The 26,949-nt window shown below is 46.3% G+C and overlaps 1 protein-coding gene across 3 annotated transcripts in view; it reads right to left on the reverse strand.

Annotated features, from left to right (window-relative positions):
- The window catches only part of TF (transferrin), a 62,836-nt gene extending 53,421 nt beyond the window's left edge, over positions 1 to 9,415 (reverse strand). The window contains exons 1-2 of one of the 3 annotated variants that reach the window (XM_030816428.1): positions 6,675 to 9,415; positions 5,622 to 6,142 (exon numbers count right to left, since the gene is read on the reverse strand). The gene's annotated coding sequence lies outside the window, so the exon portion shown is untranslated. Of the gene's footprint in view, positions 1 to 5,621; positions 6,327 to 6,674 lie in introns of those variants that run through there. The other 2 variants (XM_030816429.1, XM_030816427.1) reach the window with 2 other exon arrangements.
- Between the last annotated feature and the right edge of the window lie 17,534 nt (positions 9,416 to 26,949).

Consider the following 26,949-nt stretch of genomic DNA (forward strand, 5'->3'; position numbering starts at 1 on the left):
CCTGATCTTTAACTTCACCTCAGCGTTCCTGCTTTCCTTTCTCTACTCTAGACTAATGGTTCTCAAAGTCGGAGGTGAGGAACCAGCAGCATCAGTGTTGGCTGGAAACTTGTTGGAAATGCAAATTCTGGGGCTCTGGAGGTGGGGCCCAGGGACCTGTGCCTTAACAAGACATCCAGGAGATTCTGATCCGTGCTCAAGCATGAGGACCACTGCTTTAGACAGCTGCCTCCCTGCTCTGTAGAGCAAACATTTTCCCACTTTCCACAAACTTCTGCCTCTCCACATCCCCCTACCCCACAACATTCATACACTGACCTGTGCTTCTGCTTCCCAGAGAAAACACAGAAATCATTATGTGGCTTTTTCTCAGCATCCCTCCAACAGATCTGCCAGCCTGCATCTTCCAGTGCCCTCTTCTACCGTCCAGGTACAGAGGAGGGAAGGTCTCCCTCCCAGCAAACATGTCCTCACCAGGGACCCTGCCCTCACTCTCGGCAACTTTCTGCTACAGCTATACACTTTATCTTATTCAATTAGAACCTTTCCCTGTTCACTGGGCTCTTTTCATCACATTTATATGTCTTTTCATTTTACAAAAACAATAAACCCTGCATTTATCCCACCCTGTTCTCCAGCAATGGGCTTCTCTTCCCCACTCATACAAATACCTAAAAGAAATCATCCTCACTCACCATCAGCACACCTTCCCACCACTCTCCTGGACCCTTGCCCATCCAGCGTCCAGGACTCACTCATGGTTAAATGTGCTCCCATCAGGGAACACAGGGGCCAGTTCTTGGCACATATTTTATTGGACCTCTCAAGTTCATTCTTTCCCCAGTGATTTGAAATGTCACCTTTGTTACAAATTAATGGCAATGTATCCATGAATCTCTCTTGGACCTCAATTCTTTTCCACTTATTTGTCATTCTTGCACTTAAACCATCTTTAAACCATTATTACATCATTATAATGTGATTTTTGTATCTAGGAAAACAAAATTCCCTTTGTGTATTCAGTTCTTGTTTGGTCCCTCAAGCATTGTTACGTTTTTGAGAACCGACTCCCCCCACCCCGGCCGCCTCAATCCATGTGGTCACAGTGGAGGCAGCTGTCACCCTACAATGTGACTTCACTGCATGAGTTGTGTGAACAGGAAGCTTTCACCCAGACTGTGGTGTCAATCCCCCTTCCTGAGCATTGGGACGAATACGCTATGGTCTTTGTTTGACTGCTCCTTTACAACTCATGAACTGTAACAACATTGGGACTGCTGGTTGCAAACATTTCCCTCCAGGTAGCCTGAGAAACCAAAACCCACCCTGCAGGGAAGAAGAAAAATGAGGCAGATGTGCAGAGAAAGACAAGCAGACGGGAGAGGCAGGGTGTATCCCCTTATATTAAAAAAGCATGTGTTGTCTATTTGGAATTCTAATTTAACTGGACATCCTGAATTGTATGTGGCAACCCTACCCTTAAAGCATTTTCGTTGGCCTCCTAGGCTCAGGTATCAGCCATTTCAAGGAGGGAGCACCCAGAGCACCTGTCAAGACAGTGCCCTTGGTGTAAGCTGCTTCACATGAGGTTTTCTCACTTACAAACAACGGGGTCCTTGTTCATTTTACAGAAGAAGAGACATGAAGCAAGGTGAGTAGATAAAATATGTAGTAAGCTAGAGAGTAATAAGTGCTAAAGAAAACATAACGCAAGAAAGGGGGATATGAAGTATTGGCAAGGGTATGTGCAAGCATGTGTGTTTATAGGTTTAAAATTACAGAGTGGCCAGGAAAGTCTGCCCTGAGAAATCCTAAATAAAATGAGGAAACTAGTCATGATGATCCGAGGAAGACAAGCACTCCAGATGGGGGTAGGAGCAAGTGCGAAGTCCCCGGGGCAGGAGTGTGCCTGAGGTCTTCGAGGAACAGCTGAGATGCCAAGCCGACTGGAACAGAGAGTGCACGGGGGAAGAAGTAGGAGATGAGGTTGCGAAGGCCTCTTAGATTACAAAGAACCTTATAGATCAAAGAGGCACCTTAATTTTTACTCTGAGTGATATGGGAAATCACTGGTGGGCTTTGAGCAGAGAAGTATTAATGTAATGCTTTAGGTTTAACAGAATCACTTTGGCTCATGTGTTGTGGAGGAGAGTGGGACAAGACAGATGCATGGAGACCTGTTAAGGGGCTATGATAAAAATCTGGGGAGAGAAGATGGTGGTTTAGATCTGAATGGTATCAGTGGAGATGGGCAGAGAGATCGATTCTGGATACCTTGAGAAGGTACAGCCAATATAATTTGGTGATGGACGAGATATGGGGTGTGAGAGAACAAGGGCAGGCATAGAAAGCAGCAAGGTATTGACATTTTTTCCAAAATGGAAAACAGAGTTGCCCTTAACTGAGATGAGGTGGACTACAGGATGTAGCATTTGGGTGGGAGCGTATGGAGTTTCAGGAGCTCAGTTTTGGACATTTAAGTTTGAGATGGTGATTAGAAATCCAAGTGGAAACAGCCAGTAGGCAGCTGGATCTACAAGTCTGGGGTTTCAGGAAAATGTCAGAACTAGAATGTAAATTTGGGAATCGTCAGCATACAGAGATAAAACCACCAAGAGAATGGGCAGGCAGAGAGAAGAATTCCAAGTACAGAGCCCTGAGTCATGCCAGCATGTAGAGGCTGGGGAAGTGGGCAGAACCAGCAAAAGAGACTGAGGTGCAGTGTCAGGAGGGGGAGGGGAGAATCCAAGAGAGTGTGGTATTCCGGAAGCCAAGGAAGAAATCCAAGAGGAGGAAGTGATGGGGGTTGCCAGTGATGCTGGTAGATCAATTAACACTGAAACATGAATTAAAAGAAATTAAAGAGTGCGTAAGCTGATTCTTTAAAAATCCTGCAACAACACAAGGACCAAGAACTGGCCTTCCGATTTAGCAACAGAGGTCACTGGTGTAGTTTCATCTCCACAGCGGTCGGTGGTGTACCAAGGGGGTTGGAGTGGTGGGAGTAGCCTGCCCATACTCTGACAATAAAGAGGTATATTTTCTGTAGATCACTGAAAAAAAATAATAAAACCAACTGCATGCTGGGGGTTTGGGGCCTGAACAGATTCTTAAACTGGGTCCTGGGGAGATTTAAAGGAGAGAAATTTGAGTCAGCAAAGATATTTAACTCTTTCAAGGAATTTTGTTGTAAAAAGAAGAGGAGAAATGGGAGAGGAAAGTGAGGTGGAGGTTTTACTTAGTTATTTGTGTTTAAGATGGAAAAACATAGCAGCATGTTTTGTATGCTGATGGAAATGATCTAGTAGAGAAGAAGATTTGACGCTGCCGCAGAAAAAGGGAGAACTGCCAGGGCAACAATCCTGAACAGGTGCAGGACAGGACTTAGCGAGGAGACAGCCAGGTCACCCCAGTAAGAGGAGGGAAGGCAGTGTGTAGGGCCACAAATGCTGGCATGTGGGTAGATATGGCAGTGGGGTGTTGTAGAATTTGTCTTTTGATTTCTTTTCTTAGGAGAAATAGGAAACAAAGGTATGAAAGGTGGGGGAAGAAGTGTTGGAGGCTTAAGGAGAGGAGAAATTATGGAATTGTCTTCTAGGAGAAATGGGGTAGTGGGAGGACTAGAGATACATGGCTCATTTAACAACGTCCTCATCACTTAAAGGGAAGCCAGCCAGCCTGGAAGTGCAGGCATGGTTGATTGTGAAATGTATGCTAGGAAAGGATGGAAAAAAAGGCCAAGGGGAAAGGTGCAGGACCGATAGACCACAGGTCAGCAGGAGTGAATGGCTAGAGGAGTCAAGAAACTTAAAGGGCCGGGTGTGGTGGCTCACACCTGTAATCCCAGCACTTTGGGAGGCCGAGGCGGGTGGATCACCTGAGGTTAGGAGTTTGAGACCAGCCTGGCCAACATGGTGAAAACCTGTCTCTACTAAAAATACAATAATTAGCTGGGCATGGTGGTGGGCACCTGTAATCCTAGCTACTTGGGAGGCTGAGGCAGGAAAACTGCTTCAACCCAGGATGCAGAGGTTTCATTGAGCCGAGATCGCACCACCACACTCCAGCCTAAGTGACAGAGCAAGACTCCATCTTAAAAAAACAAACAAACAAACAAACAAAACTCAAGGAAGTGAAAAGACAGGTAAGACAGGTAGGAGATGGGGAGAATGAGAGGTTTGAAGCTAAGACTGCTTTTTATGTGTATGTTCATTTTGGAAGAAGCTGTGGTTCTAGACAGACCATCAAGCCTAACACCAATGCACCTTCTGATGTAAAGAAAAATTAAGCGATTTCATCCAGATTTAATGTAATAACAGTATATGTTGTTGTAGATCTGTGAAAATATGTAATTTATGCATGGCTTATGAAAGAGAGAAAACTTTGGAGAGGGCAGGACAAAGTATTCTGGTAGTGGAATACCCTGCTGTCTATGAATAACAGAGAAATTTCTAGAGCCTCATACATTGTTCACATAACTCATTCATACAGCACTGCCCTGCTTCCTCAAAGGTCCAGCACTGCCCACAATACCTAGAGTTAAATCTATGTCCTTAGCCAGGCCAACAGGGCTCCAAGACAGCCAGTGCCTCTCTCTCTGTGCCCTCATCTATAGACCTTCTTCTCTGGCCTCCACACAGCATGACTTGCCCTGCCCCCATGCCTTTGTGCTTGCTGTTCCTTCATCCTAGGTTGCTCCTCCTCCAGGTTTTCTCAGGCCTGATTCCCACATGACCCCTCTGCCTGCTGAGGCCTGCCCTGACCACCTTTTCTAAAATTTCTAAAACTGGTTGCTGCTGCATCGCCTCCCTTGGTTCCTCAGTAGCACTTACAGTTGGAAAGTATTCTGCCCTTTATTTATGTGCTGTTGTCCTACTTTCCCCAGAAGACTGGGAGCAGGGGAGGGACAGGTGTTATGTGTGGCTTTGAGACGAGGAGGGACAGGACTTGGTACCCCCCATACCCCACCAAGGACCTCACTGCAAACTGGTAGAGGGGAGGCCCCATGGGTGGCAGGGACCCCAACCAGACCCTGCAGACCTTGCAACATAAACCTTGCTCAAGGAGCCATACCTGCTGACTGCCAGACCCTGAGGAAGCTAAAAGCAGCAGCTCCCATGATAAATCTTACTATCTCTCACATGCACGCAGGCCAGGAGAATGACTGATCCTTAACCTTAGCTTCATTATAATACTAAAAATCACACCTGGGGGTGGAGATGTAACATGCTTATAAGACATGCGATGCATGAAGAAGCATGTCATCAAACTGTGGAGGTGCTAAAAGTTCCCTGCCTCTACATTCCTAGACATCACTCCTTTCTCACCATGGCCCCTTTACAATTTCCTTTTCAACGCCCTCTGGGGAGCCAGCCAGAAAATTCTCTCTCTCTTGTGTTGCCTCCCACATTCCTGGGCATAAGCTCCAACAAAGCCTTGTCTAGGAAAACTATCTTGGCCTTATGACAATTTCTATTGCATTGAGAGCCCAAGAACACATGTTTGGTAACAGCTTAACTGCTGTAACACCTCTAGTTAGAACAATACCTATTAGGTGCTCAATAAATATTTCTTGAATGGATGGAGGAGCCCAGGAATATCTATTTTTAAAATATACTCACCAGCCAAGTGTAAGAAGTGAGGTGTCTGGTGTCCCTCCTGTGACTTTAAACCAAGACTCTGGTGGATTCTTGACTTGTCCACAATCACACATAAGAAAGTGGCAAAAGTAGAATTACAGTCGTGACTCTGCCGCCATCATTCTTGCTTCTCCCTATGTGCCCTAAGGTGCCCTAAATCATCTGGGTCTGCAGGAGAGTGCCCTAGAGAAGAGCTGGACTTGAGTCATTGGAGCCATTCAAAGTTTGCAGTAGTTCTGTTTCCTAGATTCTGGCTCCTTCCAAATGCAGCAGCCAGATGCTGGGATGATGGAAAAAGTGAGAGGACAAGAAATGTACTGGGTTGGTGCAAAGAGAAAGGTGGTGCACAGACACTACTTGCCTGAAAGCCCCACTGGAGCCGTAGTACCTCTCCTGGCTGTTGTGAGCCCATGTGTGGGCAGGATTGCACCTGCCACCACACAGAGCACAGAGAGAGGAATCCGGATTAGACCCAGGGGCACAACTGCAACTGAAGAAATTATCTGCGAGAAAGGACAACCAGAGGTCAGGATCAGCCCTCCCTGCCTGTGTTAGCAAGAAAGCCTCAGATTCTGTCCCCAAAATTGCCGGATAAAGACACATTCAGTTATTTGTAACATATTATTAAAAGCAAGACTTTATGGAATTAAAAAAAAAAAGGGGCCAGGCGCAGCGGCTCACGCCTGTAATCCCAGCACTTTGGGAGGCTGAGGCGGGTTGATCACGAGGTCAGGAGATCGAGATCATCCCAGCTAACATGGTGAAACCCTATCTCTACTAAAAATACAAAAAATCAGCCGGGCGTGGTGGCGGGCGCCTGTAGTCCCAGCTACTTGGGAGGCTGAGGCAGGAGAAAGGTATGAACCTGGGAGGCGGAGCTTGCAGTGAGCGAGATCGCACCACTATACTCCAGCCTGGGTGACAGAGCAAGACTCCGTCTCAAAAATAAAAAATAAAAAAATAAAAAAAAAGGTTCCAGCTGGAGCTAAGTAAAGGGGAACTGACTCAAGTTGGATCAAGGGCCTGTGAGCTCACAGAGGTCTACTCCATCCCAGCACAGGGCAGAGGCATCGAAAGATGGACACAGAGTTTAACAGTGAGGGGACAAAAGAGATGTCCTGGCTCGCGGAACCTGGAGCACATGTTTTCTGGGCTCTGCTGCCGTTGCCCTTTTTCACGAGGTGTGCCATCACAGCTTCAAGTCCAGGAAGAGTCTAGAGAGGCACAGCTGCCAAGCCTTGTGCTGGGCTCCAGGGCACCACCATGAGGAAATCAGACACAGGCTCTGCCCTCTTGAAAACCTGCAGCCTGTAGGGCGATAGTCAGAACTCAAGTAACCACACCAGTAAATTCATGTTTCCCTCTTTGCTCTGGGAAAAAATTATAGGGTTCCATGAAGCTACAGTAAAAGAGTCCCTTGCAGCCCTAGGGGTCAGGGAGAAGGTTTAAGCCGAGACATGAAGAGTGAGTAGGAGTTACCCAAGTGAAGGGTGAAGGGGAAGAGCCCTCCAGACAGGGGACCAGCATCTGCACAGGCCTGTGTTGGGGTGGGGTGGAGGCACGGCATAGAGAGCCTCATGGAGGCCATCAGGACTAAACCACCAAGAAAATGGTGGTGAGTGCAGTGGGGGGCAGGGTCCAGACCCTTTTACTGTCATAAGTTTTGTTCTTTATCCTTAGAGAGATGAGAAGTCTCTGAAGGGTTTTAGACAATGCTGGACCAGGGGCAGTAAGCTGGATATGGTCATATCTGCACTTTGCAAAGATTGGCCTGGCAACAGGGTGGATGGAAAACAGAGCAGATGTGGAGTTCGGGTGGCAGACTCCTGGAGAAGTTCAGGGGAAATGAGGGCAGCTGGGGCTAGAGGAGCCCAAAGGGGAGGGAGATGAGTGGAAGGAGGAGAAATCGGCACCCCTGGAGATGGATGGCTGTGTGGAGGATGAGGCTTCCAGCGGGCACAAGGGGATGGACTGTAGGGTCCTCCAGCACGCCAGGTAGTTCTAGAAAAGGACCAGGCTCAGCAGGGATGGTGCATTCAGTTTTGAAGAGGATGAGCTTAGTGTGCTTTTGAGATATCCATCCAGAGATGTGAAATAGGCAGTTCAATACATACATGTCTGGAGACTAAGGAGAGATCTGTGCTGGGGATAAGAATTTGACAATTATCAACACAGAGATAGATAAAAGGCATTTACCTAGTGCTTATCACGTGCCTAGCTTTGTATGTGTAACACCCCTTTGGATGGCAATCAAGGCTGTGGCATGGATGTGAGTGCTTGGGGATTCTATTGAGACTGGGAAAGAGTTTCATTTAGCAACGCAAACATTTCTTAACTAGATTGGGAAATGGGGACATTGTGAGAGTAGAAGAAAAACCAAGCCAGCGTGTTTTCATAAAAGCCAGGAGATATTATTTTAGGGCAATATGAGGAAATGCTGCTGAGAGGTCATGGGGGAAGCAACGGAAGCACATCCTTCCAACTGAGCAGTATGGAGGCCACTGGTGGCTTGACCAGAATCCTTCCTGTGGAGTGAGGCAGAGGAGCCAGGCGACAGGGAGTTGAGGAGTGAGTGGAAGGGGAGTGGTTCCAACCACAATTTGATCACTCTGACCGTAAAGAGGAGGAGGGAAGGAAGGCAGGAGCTGCAGGAGAATGTTGGGTGGGTCGGGAGGTGCAGTTTTAAAGATGGGAAACATTGGGTATGTTTACTTGTTGAGAAAAATTGTTGGACACACCAGAAGGAGAAGTAATAACTGAGGGTTGAGACCATGGAAGGGAACATGGGAGTGACCCACACCCCAGCGCAGGTAGAGGGATTGGCTGGGGAGGGAGGAGGTGGGGAGGTGCAGCCCCCAGGAGGCCCACAGTTTTGGCAGGGAGATGTTAAGGGAAACTTCTCTGATGGTTTCATTGTCTCCTGCAGGTGCAGGTGAAATGGTCTGCTGAGAAAGGTGGTAGATGGTGTGGGTTTGAGGCGTGTTGACAATTAGGACATTAGGAGAATCACCGGGAAATGTGGCATGTGGAGCAGAGAAGTGGTGGGGGCACTTGTAAATGTTGGGGGCACACCAATGACAGTGCCTGAAGCATTCCAGTGACACAAACTGCTCTGCTGCCCTGTGACACTCTCCAGCTGTGTTCAGCTGCTCAGGTTAAAAAGAGAGCAGGTAATAAGGTTCAGTCAGGGCTGGGATTTTCAGAGAGTTGGAGAAAGCAGAGGGGCAGGAGCCTCCTAGGTAGTGGCATGCGTATAGCTGAAATGATGAATGCATCTAAGAGAGACGAGGATGGTCTACAGCCATACCACCCTGAATGCACCTGCTCTTGTCTGATCTTGGAAGCTAAGTAGGGTCGGGCCTGGTTAGTACTTGGATGGGAGAGATGAGGATGAACATGAAAAACAGCACTCCAGGACTTACTGGTGGAGGATTTCCAATTAAGAAGGCAGCCATTTCGGTTTATATGTGAAAACAACACACTCATGCGCACCAACACATCCAGCCCAGTCTTGCTTTGCGAACCCAGGTTTGTTCCCTGAGCCATTTGTGAGACATCAAGAATAGAGCTATTTCCCTGAGATCTGCCCTTTGGGCCAAGGTATTCCCCTCAGAAGCAAAAGGATGAGAAAGAGGAGGACCTGCTCAAGGAGATGTGAGGCTTGCCCACAATTTCTGTCAAGCTCTTAAGCCCACCACCCATTTATGGCATTTTCTGCCATTCATCAAACTGAATTTCTCCTTTTCCCAGGCACAGGCACAGGGAATGAACTGCCAGAACACCTCCCAGAACATACTTACCACATTTACAGGACCCAGTTTGATTGTATATTAAGCCCATGGGGATGTTCCAGCTTGCAGAAGTGCCAAGTGCAGTGTGGCAGGACTTCTTGCCTCAAAGAGAGTTCCAGGTGACATCAGCATCTGATTTCTTAACCACAGCCATGACATAATAGCCTAGAAATTAAAATACCAAGATGCAATTTCTTCTTTTTCAGGGAGAGAAGGGGAAGGAGGAGGAAGAATGTACGATCCAGTGAGATCTGGCCAGCCCTCCTGCACCGGGCCATTAAATGCCATCTCTATATGGTGGCTATGCTAGAGCTGGTATTCTCCATTTCCATCCTGTCCCTCTTTTGGCTGGAAATATGGAAACTACACTTTCAATGTTTCCTTGCAGTTGTGTTCTTAATGTAAATTAGGATGTGTGAAATTTGGAAGGTGGAAGTCACATAGAGGTCTTTCCCTTCCCCCTCACCTCTTTTCTGCTAGGAAATAAAGTCTTGGAGATGTTAGGCTTTTCTGTCCAGATCTCTAGTATCCCTTCTCCATCCTAGAGGATTAGAAGCTATTATAGCAAATGCAGCAGCAACAGCCACTATCAATTCTGGCTTCCTATCCCTTGGTCACAGCTACAGGATGTGTCTTGAAATCACTGTTGTAGTAGAGGTCTTGCGGGTAGTAGGTCTCCTAGAGAGTCAGCTCTGTTTCACTATGGGGGGGAGTCATTCCAGGAACCTAGTGTCCACTTTTTGTTAACACTTAATTCCCTGTATTAAATCCCTTCCTGCTTAAAATAGTGCTTCATTTCTTTACTAATCCCTCAGTGATGCACTCTGTCTGTCCTTTCAAGCAGACAGCAAGACCATCTCAGAGGAGATTTCGCTGGCAGCAAGTTGCTCTTTCAGAAAAAAAAAAAAAATCCTATACATTTAAATATATACATATAATATTTACTTATATACTATGTACTTATACATATATACATATAAGTATACATATTTATAAATATATACATTATAAATTATATATATATGTTTGCACACACATATTTACATACATATATTAGTTGGAGGGGTGCCAAGATACTATTTTCATACCTCCAGGGCACTCTGAAAATATATTTAAGAGCTACTGCTGCTAGCCCCTGCCTGTCACTCTCCCTGGGGAGAGGGAATATCTTGAACCCCTCATGTTACTCTAGTAGAGGACCCTCCCGATACCTATCATTATTAGGTACCGAGCCAAACAGACTAACACTACTGCTCCCTAGCTATGTCTACATACATGCACCCACATATATTTACATACACTGTACTTGTTCAATACATTCTTGCTATGTATTATTTTCTCTTTTTTTGAGACAGAGTCTTGCTGCATTATTTTCTGTGAGTTGCTTTATTCCTCCTCAATAATATATTGTGGACACTTCTTTGATTCAGTAGTGATAGATATGGCTACATCATTCTGTTATTTGGTTGAATCTAAGTTATATCTTATTATATATGGATGTATCATATCTATACTGGTAGGTATTTTTATTGTGGCCCATTTTCGCCTATTAAAACCCATTTATTTCTATAAATGTTTGTAATTATGAGTATGCACTTGTTTAAGTTTTTCTGTTGAATGTAAGTTCAAAAGAAAGCTTTAATGAGTTATTTTTTAATGTTAAGTCTCTGATTTTCTAGGTTTACAATAATATTTTCTAATAATGACAATTTAATCTCTCTTCTCTTTCCCAATATTTAAAAAACCCAACTCTTTTTCTTATCTTACTGCATTTACTTCCAATGTAATGCTGAATATCTTTGGTGAAAGTGGGTATTCTTGCCTTGCTCCTGATTCTAATGAGAATACCACGAATATTTCATTTATTCCAGTTGCAATATTATATAACTGAATTGTGCTTGTTGAGTAAGGCTTGAACTGCAAACTGAAAAGAATAATAAGATTTGAATCATAAATTCTTAGAATTAGAAGATAATGTGGCTCACCACTCCCCACTTCCCCCACATACACACCCTTCCTCTGTGCTGTAGATCAGGTCTCTACAAATTCAAACTTGGAGAAGTTGGGAGTCAACGTGGCAGGTAGAAGGTCTGTCTTGTCCTTCCTAAGTGACCTCAGACACGTCCTTATCATCTAGGAGCCTAAATTTTTCTTTAGTTAAATGGTGGCAGTGGAACTCCTCCTGCCCTCCTAGAGTGACTGATGGGGATCAGAGGTGCAGATATGAGCGTAGGCACATCAGGAACGGGAAGGGCAGGTTAGGGAGGTGGCTTTCCAGCAGTGCTGCTAGAACCAGTGAAGCAGGTTCTCCTGAGGCCATGGCAAGCCCTTGTCTACCACACTGCAGTCCATGACACCAGTCTGGTAGCTAAATGCTGTCATAGTGCCTTCCTTCAATGCCACTATTTCTGTACCTATGGGATTCATTATTATCATCCACCTTTCCATGCATGTGTGTGTGTGTGTGTGTGTGTGTGGTGTGTGTGTGTGTGTGTGTGACTCTAAGGTTAACTCTCCCCCTCTCTACTCAGATGGCACCTTCTCCATCACAGTCAGCCACTCTGCTGGTATCTAAACTGTCCTCTAAGCATGCTTGTTGATCTACGTTTGTGTATCATTGCAGTTTCTTTTTTTTTTTTTTTTTTTTTTTTTTTTTTGAGACGGAGTCTCGCTCTGTCGCCCAGGCTGGAGTGCAGTGGCGCAATCTCGGCTCACTGCAAGCTCCGCCTCCCGGGTTCACGCCATTCTCCTGCCTCAGCCTCTCCAAGTAGCTGGGACTACAGGCGCCCGCCACCACGCCCGGCTAATTTTTTTGTATTTTTAGTAGAGATGGGGTTTCACCGTGGTCTCGATCTCCTGACCTCGTGATCCGCCCGCCTCGGCCTCCCAAAGTGCTGGGATTACAAGCGTGAGCCACCACGCCCGGCCAAAGTGCAGGTAAACTTACCACCATTTTACTACTTTTTTTTTTTTTTTTTTTTTTGAGACGGAGTCTCCTCTGTCGCCCAGGCTGGAGTGCAGTGGCGCAATCTCGGCTCACTGGTATCATTGCAGTTTCTGAAAATGTCAACTACTCTTGAAGCAGTTAGGGTTGTTTCTGATTATAAATGATCAGAATAGAATACATAGCAGATAGGCAGATAGAAGGTTGTTTGATGGACTTTAGGATTAGGGATGAAGACACAATTTAGAGAAGACTTCTTAGCCATGACAGCAGAGAGGGATGAGGTACAGCATATCCCCGGGCTGGGGTCCTGCCACACAGGAAGGAGAGCTGCTGCAGGTGAGCAGGGAAATGATGCCTCAACTTTGCACTCCAGTGGCCTTTGTGCAGGGTGGGCAGTGCAGGGTCCTATGACCCAATGCTCAGCAGGGGACAGAGACCACAGCTCCCTGTGCTGTGATGCTCCAAATTCCTCACCTTCCCCAGCCCTCCTGCCTCAGAAGAAACTCTAAACCCAAGTGTGCACTTGGTTTTCACTTCAGGATTCTCTATCACAGCAGTTTTCAAACCATAATGTGCATTAAATTTGTTAAAACATAGATTGCTAGCCCCAGCCTCAGAGCTTCCGACTCAGATCTAGGATGGAGCCCCAGAATTTTTGTTCCCAACAAACTCCCAGGGGATGCTGATGCTGCTGGTCCACAGACCAGCACCTGAGAACCACTGCTGTATCCATTTTCCAGGAGTAGGTACTAGAGACAGACCCTCTCTGCTTATCTGGAGGCACAAAATGGAGAAACTTGCCCCCTAGTGGTGGTCTTCTACTCTAAAGACTGATCAACTCCTCTGCAATCAAGCTCCAGCTGTCTAAAAGCTGAAAGGTGGATTTTATTTTCCTCCTCATCTTCATTATCAGCATCTATGAATCTCCTTCTCTCATGAGGTCTCTACTTAGCCCAGAAATGCCAGGAATGGGCCCCGGTGTGGACCTTCACACAGAGATGGACAGGCGGCATGTGCTCAGGCGCATGGTGCCAGGAAGGGCCTGGGGTTTCCAGCCATTCGCCCTCTTCTCAAACCCAGGTGCAGCCGCCTCCTGGCTGTGTGGCCCTGGGCAAGTCACACAGTCCCTGAGTCTCAGACTCCAGCTCCATAACATGAGACAACAATGCCCACATACTCCAGGGTTGCTGAGAAGAGGGAACAGGAATAGTGCAAACAGGAGTCCTTTGCCAACTATAAAGTACCCTGCAAATAGTATTATTACATCCCAGGATAGGTTTGCATATTAACAATTAACTGTGAATTTTTTTCCACCTCCAGTCATTTTTATTTGTTTTTAAGCTTTCCTCTCCCCAACAATGGGCCTTTACCTTTGATCCAGTGTTACTGATTCTAACTCACCTTCCATGGGTAAATTCACACACTTAGACCTAAACTGCTCTAAAAAGAAAAAGAAAAACAATCAAGGTACATGACATTAAACCCTCACATTACTCCATCCAAAGTCAGGAGCTTCTCAGTCTCAATAGTCAATAATAATATGAGCAAGGTATCACTGGGTATCAGTGGGTTAAGGTTCTGCAAGTCCATTTTACCCTTTTCTGCTCTTTCCTATTTGAACATAGGTTCCATTCCAAAATCTCCCCAGCACTCTAGCAGATGCAGGCAAAGAAAGTGGAGGTGCTCACTGAAGGGGAAGAGAGGGAGAGGTCATATCCCTTTGCATTAGCTGTGTAATAAGTCATCCTGATATCTTTCTTCCCTTCAGAGTCTTAGACTGTGGTAGGCAATCATTATTTTTGCTATACGGGAGGTAAAGAACCCAGTCCAGGGAGTCAGAAAGATCTGGATTCAGTCTTTATTCTACAATGGAAACATCACTTATCCTTTTTTTTTTTTTTTTTTGAGATGGAGTTTTGCTGTTGTTGCCCAGGCTGGAGTGCAATGGCACGATCTCAGCTCACTGCAACCTCCGCCTCCCAGGTTCAAGCGATTCTCCTGCCTCAGCCTCCCTGTAGCTGGGATTACAGGCATCTGCTGCCACGCCCAGCTAATTTTTGTATTTTTAGTAGAGACAGGGTTTCGCCGTGTTGGCCAGGCTGGTCTCGAACTCCCGACCTCACGTGATCCACCCACCTTGGCCTCCCAAAGTGCTGGGATTACAGGTATGAGCCACCACACCCGACCCATCACTTATCTTTTCTAAGCCTCAGTTTTTACAGCTATAAAATTTACCTCACAGAGTTGTTTTGTTTTGAAAGATAATGTAGCAGATGAGGTCTCTGCTAAATCTGAGGTCTCTTCCCTAAATCAATGATATTAGGGAAACCCTCTTTTACGCCAGCTTCATTTTTCCATGTGGATGGATCCCCACTAAAGAACACGACCTTGCAGCCCCACCTTCTCAACCACCCAGTGCATCTGGGTGAAGGATCATGAGCACATGTGGCTCAGCCCCTCTTTCTTTCTTGAAGACAATGGGGAGAGAGTTGTTTGGGTCTTCTCACCTATGGTAAAAGGTGTCTCCCTTTGCCCTTAGTCATGGCATAAGCCATCAGACCCGTTTTCCTGAACTAGTGGGCAACTTTAAGGTAAGGGCAACTTGCAGCCCCATGCCAGCTCTACATCACACACTCCAGTATCACAGCCTCAGAAGTAAAGGTGTTATTTTGATCTCTTTCTGCCTAATTCCTTTGTCTATATCTTAATTGTTTCTGGCTCCAGGAGAGGGAGATTTTTTTTTCTAGTAGGTCTGTACACTCCAACAATAGTTATTATCTCAACACTAAACTAAGTTACTTCCTCATCTTTCTATGCCCACAGCTCAGGGGAACTGTGGACAGAAAAAATGCAGACGGACACTCCCCTCCACTTACTGTAGCTCTCTGCCAGGACAGGCACCAGACCACATTTGCTTGCTATGCAGATGAATCCTGCATCCAAGCTCATGGCATTAGCTTCTCCTTTCTGAAGTTAAGAAACAAATCAATAGAACCAATAGCACCAATAGCACAATAGCTGTCTCCTGGTCCTCTGACCCTCAGAGGTTCTCATTTCATTGGCTTCATGTAAACATCCTTGTGATTAACCAATTGTGGATCACTCAAAGCTCTGCCATATAAACACAGGGTTTAAAAAACTGGACATACTCTTGGCCTGTTGACCTGGGAACAAGTTCCAACCCAGGTCATGCCCCCTGGACATCTCTGTGTCCTCTGATGAGACCCATGCTGCATCCTGGACATGACCTCACCACCCCTTCTTTGTGACTATAGTCACTCAACTCAACGATTAACATGGCCAGACTCAGGAAATGCATTTAACCTGTTTCTATGGGATACGTTTCTTCCAGATAATGGAGTTCAAATCTGTTCCCATAATCCCACTAGCACTGTACTCAGTGCCTGGCACAACACAGATTTTCAATAAATAATTCATTTCTCTAGATAATACACTAATAATTCCCTTATTATTTTAATCAATTAATTTTTCTAATAAAGTAAAAAATGTATATTTATAGATAAGGTCACCAAGATAAAAACATGCACATACACGCTCTTTGCTTTTGACCTTTTCACTACCCTTCTAGAAATTTAAAAACAGCGACTACAGCAGCAAAAACTTACCAAGCCTTATTATGTGCCAGGCTCCTTTCTAAACACTTCCCAGTGATTACCTCATATATTCCTCACAAACTTCAATAAGCTAGATACTAGAATTTCCCCTCTTTTATAAATGAAAGCAGAGAGGTTAAGTTTGTCCAATCAACAGCTGCTAAGACTTAAACCTAGGCAATTTAATTCCTTGTAACCACTATTCCAGATGGCCTCCAAGATCTGTCTACCCCAAAGTGCATTTCCCTCAATACTATGCTATTTACATTTTTTCATCCATAAGTTGGGTAAAAATTATACCCCATAGGTTTATCATGAAGACTAAATGAGTAATACAGTTTAAGAGCTCATAAACATGCTTGGCACACAGTAACTCCAGAAAAATTAGTTACCATTAATATTAAAGATATACTCAGAAATATAGGCATTTATAGATACAAAGATTTTTCAATCCCACATTGTCTATAATAGCAAAGGATTTGGAAATAACTCAAATATAAATACTGAGAAATTGGTTAAATGGAGGCCAACATACTTGGTGGAATATTACATAGCCATTATTTAAATGAGTGTTTCATTATTTAAGAAAATATACCAACTGTCCCTGGGATTTTGAATAATAACAGCTAACACTTATGTACTGCTAACTATATGCCAGGCAATGTTATAAGTACTCAGACTTACTTAATCCTTACAATTGACACATTTAGGAGACTACATAACCATCAAGATCTTAATCTTAGGAATTGGTGCTAGGAAAGTTTACCAAGATGAGGGTCTTCTCGAGTTAAACAAAACAATATGAAACAGTTGCATAGTCTTCTAAGTTTGTCAAATTTTCATTCTTTATTTATAAGTTTATTTTTTCCTAATCACAAAAATAGTTCTGCTCATAAAGTTAATAACAACACAATTTCATCACTCAGAGATCATAATAAATAAAATCATTCACAACATCATCACTCAGAGATCATCATCACATGATCTCTGAGTGACGATGTTGTGAATGATTTTATTTTTACTTTCTGATTTTTTTAGAGACAGGGTCTTGCTCTGTCACCCAGGCTAGAGTGCAATGGTGTGACCATGGCTCACTGCAGCCCTATTTTTATTTATTTATTGTAATATTTTATAACCAGAAAAAATAAACTTACAATTAAAGGATTGAAAAGGTTGATCTGCTTTCACAATTCACAGTAGCTCTGACCATAGCCCGGAATGTCACCCTACTTCCTGGGACTCCTAGGCAAGACACTCCCCTGAGCTAACTGGACTCCAGAGCTGAGCCCCCCAGGAGTCCAGCTCTTGGACTGGCTCTGTGTTTCTGCCCTGCCCAGAGCTGGAGGGGCCTGTGGGGTGGGTGGGAGGCAGCACACAACAGGTGTCCTTATCCTGGAGGCTGAGGAAGAGGCATTTGGGAAGGAGATCTTCAATGCCAGATTTGGCAGAAGTGCTGTGTGTCTGAGCCCAGCCTTAAAAGCAGGGCCTTCCAACTGTGATGGCAGTGATGCACTCCTCTGGGGTCTCCTCCATGGTGCACGCCAGGGCACCACCACTCACAGCACTCCACTCATCACACTTGGCCCTCATGGTGGCCCACTGCGCACCACCGCACCCTCGGGAGTCTTCCACATCTAGGCGGGGTGGAGGGATCCAAAGGAAGCGCCAGGTGGGTCTGGGAGCTTAGTGCTGCAGAGTGGCTGTCCAATGAGGCCCTCACTGGCAGCAGCAGAGCTGACATGTCTCATTCCCATGACACTGCTAATTCCTGCCTTTCACCCTCCAGGAGAAATGGGAAACTCAGTTCTCAGAAAAATCAGTGAAGACAGAGCTTCCCCTTGCTCCTGACCTCAGCTCCTCAGGCATCACCTCCCCAGGGAGGCCTCTCTGAGCACCAGCCCAGCTCAGGGCCTTCTGGGGTTTTCTCTTGCAAGACTGGGCTCCCCATCCAGGAAGCATGCCCCACTTGGCAGTTACGAGTTCTGTTCTGGGTGGGCCTGCTTGCTCTCCCCTCACCCAGTGTCTTTGCTCACCACCATATGCCCATGTCTAACACAGTGGCTGCCCTTCTGTAGATGCAAATACCTACTGGTTGACTAAATGGAGGGCAAAGCTAGAAGGAAAGAAGGAAGAAATAAACCATAGAGATCCAGTGGATGGCCAGCCCAGAAACCTCTGGATGGTGGTAGTGGCCACGTTCCCACTTCAGTTTAGGATGGACTATGTTTATACTCCATGTCGAATAGATCCACCCTGGGTGGGATGACCCCAGCTAATAAAAAGGAGATAGGGCCATCATGACTTCAAGTTGTCTAGAATATGAAGGCCTTCAAAGCCCTTTTCTAATCACAGAAAACCCCCTCATTAACCCAATGCAGTTAGTAGTTCCCTTGGGTTCTGCAGGCCAATAAACTTTGGGTGAAGCTTGCAGGCACCTGGAAAGCCTCCCATGATGGCCCCACCCCACCCTGCTCCCCAAGCTGGCCAGGTCCCTCCCGGGACCTTACATACCTCTTTTTGGATCCTGAGTCGCAGAAAAATATTCATATCCCAGGTACAGCTTGGCATCCATCTTAGGTGGGACCATTAAAAACCCACGGGCAGCATCAGTAAACAGCAGATCTGTCTCGTGAGCAGAGCCAAAGGGCTGAAATTCTGATGACTTGTCTTTTCCAAAATGTTTCTGTTCAAAGGACAAAAGAGATGGTGAAAGAAGGAGGATGGCATAGAGGTAAAGGTAAAACAAACCCCAAAACAGACAAGGGAAACAGAAAGCAAGATATGAGTGTCTGAGGGTGAAGACAGTGGCCAAGGTCCCCAGCATCCCTGGCTCATGGTAAGGGAAGGCTCTCCTCAGATCCCAGCTTGTCTGCCTGGTGTGGCCTCAAGGAAACTGCCAGAGGCCACCCCCCTGATCCATCCCTTTCCACTGTGGACTGCGGCTCTGTGTTCCCATGGGGCAGTTCAGCAAAGGCTGCCTCACCCTCAGGCCATCTGATCAGCCTAAGCACCCGTGGCGGTCTCCATCCTGAAGAGGCTGGTGATCCAGCACCATGGGCTGCGATCAGATTTCCTGAGCTCTTCTCCCTACGCCAAGCCTGCCACTGAAGGACCAGCTGTGGGACACCAAATGGTCCCTTCCCCTTTCTGGCCTCCAAAAATCAAAGGGCTCTTTGCCTATGACTCCTGTTGACTGGCCCAAAGCCACTCCTGACATAGCTCACAGCAGCACCTACCCACGTGCTCTTTCAAATGGCTGGCTGGTGTTTGCTTTTGCAGCGACTCTACATGAAATGTCACCTGCTGCCCTCCCTGACAACCCCCACCCCCCTCCTTAGGATGCACACAGTTACTCCCCAGGGCCCAGGAACTTTCCCAGATACACCCGGCAAATCAGTCCCTTTGTCCTCCACAAAGGACACCATCCATGTCCATGAGGTAGTGCAATTCCATCGGGTAAGAATCCATACTCATGTGCCTCCCACACTCATCTGTGAACGACTCAAGACAAGTCTTTGCCTAGTTCATCTCTGAATCCCCCAGTGCTAAGGAGAGAGCATTGGCAGAGTTGTCAGGAGGGCAGGATCACATGCCATGGGATGACAGGGGAGGACTTTGTGGAGGAAGAGGGGCATGTGAGCTCATCCTGAGGACTCGTTTAGAATGAAAAATAATTAAATGGGACAAGAAGAACTTCTGCAGAGAGTCTTTAGTCCACCAGGTTCGTGGTTCCAGACGAGGTTTTATTCCTCTGCTGTATATAATACATACAGACTGAGCAGCTTGTCAGTGAAGAGGATCACATGTAGCATGGCTCCCACTGTACCCTGAACATACCAGGACTTCCAGAGTGACAAGAAGGCAAGGAAGTTAACCTCCCTCCAAATCCAAGCAGGGAGCACTAAGCCAGAGGGGAGGATGGCAGGTGGGGATACCTGGACCTGGTTGAGAAGCTTCCAGATCAAGTCCTCCTTGCCACCCACACTTCAGGCCATGACAGTATGAGAAGGGACCCAGGCCAAATGGGAGTCCTTGTATCCAACTACCAGCTTCCGGGTGTTGTTCAGGCAAAGCAGCTCATACTGGTCCCTGTCAGCCTTGTTTGCCAGGTTCTCTGGGGAGGGAAAGCCCAGGTGAGCCTAACGCAGGAGAGCCATGAGCCATAGTTAGGATGACCCATGCCCCTCACCGAACCATCAAATATGTGGCCTGAAGAGGACTGAGAGAGAATTTTTTTCCAAAAACATTTTATACAGATAAGGACTAGAGTCCTCAGGAGTGAAACAGCTGGTTCACAATCTCACTGCAGGTAGACACAGGCCTGGGTGGTGTGCCTGGCCCAGGGCCCTCCAACTGCCTGGCTCTGCTAATAGGAACGGTGACAGCAAATGTGTAATGTGCACTCATAGCTCATCAAAGACTTGCTGAAGGCTCTCCAGGCTCTGTTGCATTTAATCCTCACAACAACTTGGAGAGGCCAGTAATACGATTATCCCTTTCTGCAGATGAGGAAACTGAGACTCAGACACTTAAGGTAACTAGTCTGGGGCTGACGCATTACCATGCCAGGACAGCCCAGGTCCCCCACTAAAGGGGCCACATTCCCTTTGATGCAGAGCCTGCTGGGGAAAGGTGAGAGGGTTGAGAGATGGAAGGAGGTCTAGGGGCCCAGTCAGGGTAACCTGTAGGTACAAAGATGAACCAGAAAGACCCTATGAGGAAAACAGGCTCTTTGATTCCATTGTCTAGGTATTGAAAAGTGTTGTGGGTTCAATAAATTCATATATTGAAGTCCTAATCCACATTACCTCAGAATGTGACCTTATTTGGAAATAGGGACCTTGAAAATGTAATTAGTTAAGATGCAGTCACACTGGGATAGGGTGGATCCCTAATCCAATATGACTGGTGTCCTCATGAAAAGGGGGAGTTTGGACACAGAAGACATGCACACAGGCCATGTGAATATAAAGGCAGAGATTGGAGTGATGTGTCTGTGAGTCAAGCAACACCAAAGATCAGCAGCAAACCACCAGAAGCGAGGAGAGTGGCCTGGAACAGATTCTCCTCACAGCTCTCAGGAGGACCCAACCCTGCCAACATCATGATCTTGGAATTCTAGCCTCCAGAGATACCGGACAAGACATTTATGTTGCTTAAACCACTCAGTTCATGGTACTTTGCTACAGCAGTCCTAGAAAACGAATACAGATGTGTTACTGGATGGAAAGTCTTGACTGTGAGTTGTCCAGGTTCCCGGCACATTGAACAAAGAATTGAAGAAAATGCACAAACGAAGCAACAAGAGAATGAAGCAATGAAAGAAGCAATGAAAGTGCAGATTGATTGAAGTGAAAGTACACTCCACAGAGTGGGAACAGGCTCCAGCCAGCAGCTCAAGAGCCTTGATCACAGTGTTCTTTAGGGTTTTTATTAAGCAAAAAGAATTTGGTAACACCCCAGGTGCTGTTTAGAAGCCTCCAATTGGTTATACCCTATGAAGGACTGGCCCATGGCCAATTAGAGGCTGAAGTGGAGACAGTCTTGTTATCACAGGAGCGAGGATGTGGCCTATATGCTGCCTAATCTTGCCTAGAACTAACTGACTACACCTGCTGCCCTATTGCTTATGCCTTAACCCTTGATTACCCTAATTCCCTATTCTCCTGCATCAGATGGTCTTTGGGGTTGATAAAATCTCAAACTGAAAGAGAAAGAGTGTTACCAGGGCTCCTGTGAGTGACTACAATTTTAATTCAGTATTTTCTCTAGAAAATACGTTTTAAATCTTTACATTAAAAGAAAAATTTCAAAATGATTTAGTAATGTTAGAATTAAATTTAGAGAATCAATATGATCTAATGGCTTCAGAAAGAAATCACTTTTCCACCTTGGCCACTCAAAGGCCCAGGGGGGCAGCAGCAGCCCAGGGCTCTCTGTCCCCATTCATTGTCATAGTCTCATGGCATTCTCCTACCAGACAAGAAGAGATCTTACAAAATAGCACACAAGCGACTTTGGGCAAAGGTAAATCAAGATGGTCTGGGACAATCTGTTGTTTCCATAAAGTGAGGATGTTTTGAAATACTTCAGGGGGAGATAGAAGATGCTGCCACTATCATTAAGTGTGGTAACTTGAGCATCCAAAGTACATAATAATTATTTGGAACAACTTGATGAGACCCATAGATGACCCCACTAATTAAAATTGTGGATAATAAGACATGCATCAATTGCCAAAATGCTAACAAACCAGTGGAATGAGTAATAATTGTAGTCAATGTGTAATAATAATAATTTGATGAGACCCACAGGTGACCCCACTAATTAAAATTGTGGATAATAAGACATGCATCAATGCCAAAATGCTAACAAACCAGTGGAATAATGAGTAATAATTGTAGTCAATGCGTAATAATGAGGAGACAGTGAATTGTGAATAACTGAACAAGGGAACAAAGGACACTGAAGTCAATTTCATGTTAGGAAAGACATTAGGTTGTAAGGAACGGGGACCCATGTAAAAAGCGAGGACCTAAAATTCTCCTCAGGTAGCAGACATTTATTATAAAAATGAGCTTCGCACAGTGAATATATACCTGTATTTCAAATGTTTCGAATGTTCTGTATCTGATAGAAATTTAATTTGTTATAAGACCCAGAATCTGGAAACTCAATTAGTCTGAAATATTTTGTTTGTTTGTGGTTAACTGTCCAAAATTCTGAAACAGTTTGGGTTTTTTTCTTAAATGTAAAAAAAAAAAAAAAAAAGAAGAAATACATTTTTGTCCATGGCAATAATGCTTTTGCAACAGATTTAATTGCAGATGTGCTAATAAGTTCTGAAATATTTACAGTAATTTGTATGTTTTGCTTAAGGTGCCTGAAGAAGTCGAGAGACATTTATAATGAAATGTTCAGGAGAATGTGATTAAATTTGAAATTTCAATGACTAAGAGAATTGATTACAACTTGTTTTATTAGATGGTAAGTATTGTTTAAATGTTCATAAAATTTGTTTAGTAGATTTATAGATGAATCAAACTGAGCACTAAAGAAAGAACAAATACAGCAGTCCCACCTTATTCAAGGGGAATATGTTCTAAGACCCATAGTGGATGCCAGAAATCACAGATAGTACCAAACCCTAATACAGTATTTTTTTACCTATACATACATACTTATGATAAAGTCTGATTTATAAATTAGGCACAGTAAGAGATTAACAACAATAATTAATAAAAATGGAACCATTTTTTTTTCGAGACAGGGTCTTGCTTTGTTGCCCAGGCTGGAGGGCAGTGGCGTGATCATAGCTCGCTGCAGCCTCCAACTCCTGGGATTAGGCGATTCTCCTGCCTCAGCCTCCCAAAGTGCTGAGATTACAGGCCTGAGTCACTCTGCCCAGCCAAAATCGAACAATTATAACAATATACTGTAATAAAAGTTAAGTGAATACGGCCTCTCTCTCTCTCAAAATATCTTCTTATACGGCACTCACCCTTCTTGTGAAGGCACTGCTACATAAATGGGAAGTGCCAGCAATAAGCAATTCACAAGTGTTACATTGCCTGCTGTTCTGATAGTGTGATAGAATCTTGCACTGTCCTGCTCTGTCCCTCCCAGGATGTGAATCCTCCCTTTGTCAACGCTGTATCCACTCTGTCTACGTTACCCGCCTGTTAGTTACTTAGTAGCCTTCTCAGTGATCAAACCCACCACTGTGGTATCAAAGGGCTTGTGTTCCAGTAACTCTTAGTTTACTTAGTAATGGCCCCAAGGTGCAAGAGTAGTGATGTAATATTTTTGCACCTTGGTTGGCCGCAAGTCCAACTGTGTAAAGTGATACTATGGATAAGGGGGAATTACTGTAACAGAAATGCTTGCATAGAAACTCTCCTGTGGCAGGCCGGGCGCGGTGGCTCATGCCTGTAATCCCAGCACTTTGGGAGGCCGAGGCGGGCGGATCACGAGGTCAGGAGATCGAGACCATCCTGGCTAACACGGTGAAACCCTGTCTCTACTAAAAAAAAAAAATACAAAAAATTAGCTGGGCGAGGTGGCGGGCGCCTGTGGTCCCAGCTACTCAGGAGGCTGAGGGAGGAGAATGGCATGAAACCGGGAGGTGGAGCTTGCAGTGAGCCGAGATTGCGCCACTGCACTCCAGCCTGGGCGACAGAGCGAGATTCCATCTCAAAAAAAAAAAAAAAAGAAACTCTCCTGTGGCATTAATGAGCTTCACCCATCTCTAGATATAAGGCAACTTATATCTAGAGATGGTGGCTTATGCCTGTAATCCCAGCACTTTAGGAGACTGAAGTGGGTGGATCACGAGGTCAAGAGATCGAGACCATCCTGGGCAACATGGTGAAACTCTCTCTCTACTAAAAATACAAAAATTAGCTGGGTGTGGTGGCATGTGCCTGTAGTCCCAGCTACTCGGGAGGCTAAGGCAGGAGAATTGCTTGAACCCGGGAGGCGGAGGTTGCAGTAAGCCAAGATCATGCCACTGCACTCCAGCCTGACGACAGAGGGAGATTCCATCTCAAAAAAAAAAAAAAAAAAGAAGCAGCTACTCTGGCTAGGGTGGGGTCCACACCATCCTTCAGACACCTGACAGGAGAGCCACAGTCAGGCATAGGCCTCACTGCTCCCCCATGCAGCCCCTCTGAGGGTCAGCCCGGACTGCTGGCTCACAGGGCTTTGCCCAGAGTTCCTGAGTATCAGTCTGTCCTCACAGAGGTGACGGCTTTGTCTGAAGGGCCTTTGAACCCCACAGCCAAGCCCAGGCCAAAAGCAGCCAGGAGCCCTGGAAGTCACCAAACAGACAACTCTGAGGAGGCAGGATGGGAAAGAAGGACCCTCATTTTCCTCTTAGAAAGCAGCCAAAAGCAACAGGTTGAAATAAAAAAAACAAAAACAAAAACAAAAAACAAAAAACAAAAAAACTAAAGGCTTAAAGCCTTTACATGGAGACTAATAAACTTTGGATAGCTTTGGAGTAGTAGCTATTTCTCTTATGGAGCATGGAGTGTGCAGAGTTGCCTGCAAGAGGGCTGAGAGGGAGATGGGGAGAGGCACACACAAGAAGCAGCTCAGCAGAAAGTTGTGAGCTGGGAGGTCCTGGCCTTTGGCCCTGCCGAAAGCCCAGACCCATGTCTGTAGATCTCAGAGTCCTAGACATGAGTCTGTCTCCCCAGCATTCCCTTGTCTAGGAGGGTAACACGGGCAGACCCCAAGCTCTGGGGAGGCCAGGGGCTCCCACACAAAAGAGTGCTCTGTGGATGGTTAGGAGCAAGCCTTGGCCATGGGAGGCACCTGGGACCCCAGATTTCTCACCGATGCTCTAGGTAGCCTGGGGTGGGCCCTGTTCACTCTCTGTGTCTTTGTCTCCCCAACGTCAGGCTGAGGAGGAGGAGCAGTGGGGTCTCACTCACTTAAGGCTCCTGCGTAGCCAAAGTACGGTTCTTGGGAGGAGCAGGCACACTTGTCTGTCCCTTTCCCTGCACACAGTTGACACAGGCGGGGGAACTTCTTCATGTCCTCATAGGGGATGCAGCTGCTGGAGAAGAACTTGGCCGCTGCTGCTCAACACAGAGACATGGACCCCAGGGCATGAGCTGCCTGGGGCCTCCAGGTCGTACATGTGTGTAAGAGAGTGGCCCTCACTGAGAGCCCATGCATCTGCACACACCTCCCAGGACTGGCTGAGGAAGTGGGTGTGCAGGGCTAGCCAGTGCAGCCTGCTGGAGGTGGCTGGCAATGCCCATGCCAGAGGGAGTGCGTGGCCCAGGGTCCCTATGGGTTTAGGCATCACACTCATGGGGTGATGGAACCCACAGGAAAGTTCCCCAGCTTGTCCGCTGCAGGGTGTGAGAGCTGCTGACCTACAGTGAACCAAGACTTCAGTCCTAGTGGCACGCAGCTCTGCTAACTCACCCACACGGAGGCTCGAAGGGGCCAGGCTGAACTCTAAACACAGCAGGAACACTTGCACGTCAGCCAAACCCCAACAGTCCTTCTTTACCTCAAGAAACGCCTCCCCCTCAACCTCCCCTTGTGTATCCAGAGGCTGTGATAGCTCATGGGATATGCCTTCTGGGAAAGTTGGGACAGCTTGTCGAGAAGGGGGTAGGAGGTGGGCTACCAGCCACTGCACAGCTGCCCAGATGGATGTCCAGTAGCACCTGACACTGAGGCAAGTGATCACTCCCAGAAAGGGCAAAGCATGGCCAGAGCTGCGATCCAGGCTGTAGCACTTCTCAGGTCCCTGCGGTCACTTGTCCCGGTCACAGTCAGACATCAACACTGCAGAGGTTGGCCGGACTCAAAAAGATGTACTTTTGCAGAGTTCAAAAAGATCTGGCCATCATCGTTCAAGGGCTGAAAAATCACCCTAGGCTCACTGTGCCTCAACATAACTGAACAGGGAGCCTGGAGAACACAAGAAGTCCTAGCGCCAGCCCAGTCACCCTTTCCTTGCCCATGTCCCAAGCCCTCACCTACGGCATGTAGGCCTGAGTGCCAGCAGTATGTCTAGAATCCCCAGTGAGCCTTTCTGGGAAGCTGGGAGGGAGGTGGCTTTTCTTAGTGGGCCTCAGTGATGGCCCTTGTCAAGCCAAGCGACTAGGGATAAGGAGGAAGGTGGGACTGACACCTTTCCTCAGACAAGACTCAGCTGCCAGCTCCCAGGAGTTCCTGGTGCACACACCCAGCCAGTGCATGTTTAAAGCAGATTACCCTCACTCCATCTTGGAGGCCGTGGACACATGCACTTCACAGTGACAGTATGACTCCAGCACAGCCCATGTGGGTGACCAGTGCAGGAGCCCTGCCTGGGCACACCCAGCCCCAGCTGGCTCATCGGTTTCAAAGGCAGCTAGGGGGAAGCAGTGTCCTAATGGAGATGTTCTATCCAGCAGACCAGCCCAGGCCCATGTGGCAGAAATTCTTGCCTT

This window comes from Nomascus leucogenys, chromosome 8 (assembly GCF_006542625.1).
Source record: "Nomascus leucogenys isolate Asia chromosome 8, Asia_NLE_v1, whole genome shotgun sequence".
NCBI lineage: Eukaryota > Metazoa > Chordata > Mammalia > Primates > Hylobatidae > Nomascus > Nomascus leucogenys.